At 34.2% G+C, this 862-nt stretch overlaps 1 long non-coding RNA gene across 1 annotated transcript in view; it reads right to left on the bottom strand.

The window, feature by feature from the left end:
- The window catches only part of LOC128247046 (uncharacterized), a 56568-nt gene that overhangs the window by 1093 nt on the left and 54613 nt on the right, over positions 1–862 (bottom strand). The window lies entirely within an intron of this gene.

Here is an 862-nt window from a genome sequence, read left to right on the forward strand (position 1 = left end):
TTTTTTTTTTTTTTTTTTTTTTTTCCCCCTCCCCCAAATCATCCAACTTTCATTTCTACAGAATCATCAGATAATCATTCACTAGAAAGTATATTTTTCATCAAAACCTAACTTAGAAATTATCAGATTTTTACAGTTGAAGTTTAACTTCCAGCTGAAATATTTTATGAACCTAAGGAAAGATCAAATCCCAAATTGAAAGGATGTTTTACTTTATATGTGATGAAAATGTTCAAATATGATCCAAAATTTATCTAGTCTTCATATCTAAGACGTTTAGTACTTGACTAGTGTTTTATTTTAAATCTGCATGATTAAAAGTATAACTTATGTGATTAAGAACCTTTGCATCCCCATGGTTACAGATTTCATACTATAACACTATCTTGGGCAAGTGTCTTCTACTGTTACCTCAGATTGACTAATTCCTTAAGTAGAAACTATAAGGGACACAACTTGATAAACTGTGTGCTTGTGGTTTGATAGATGGATAACATAAGTAGTGGGGTTCAGATGATTAACTAAAAGCCTTAGACAGTGCTCTAATACGACAACAGTCTGACTGGAACCAGTAACTAATTTTTGTGAAGGCAAACCAAAGGTTATGGCCCTTTTTACAGAACACCTAAGATTTGGTCGTGGGGGTGATATCCTTAAACCCAGTTCTAACATTTGCAACAGAGTGAACTATGCTAAAAGCACTGAAAATGTCAAGCAGCAATGTTAAACCAGGCAACAGATTAAGTCTGTCAGCCAGGTAGGCCATGCTATGCTTTGAACTCAGAGTGCAAAGAGCCAGAACAAATACCTCAGGGTATCCAGTTTGATGTTCCTACTTTTGAATTGATAGTTATTTTATCAC

This window comes from Octopus bimaculoides, chromosome 2, assembly GCF_001194135.2.
Source record: "Octopus bimaculoides isolate UCB-OBI-ISO-001 chromosome 2, ASM119413v2, whole genome shotgun sequence".
Taxonomy (NCBI): domain Eukaryota; kingdom Metazoa; phylum Mollusca; class Cephalopoda; order Octopoda; family Octopodidae; genus Octopus; species Octopus bimaculoides.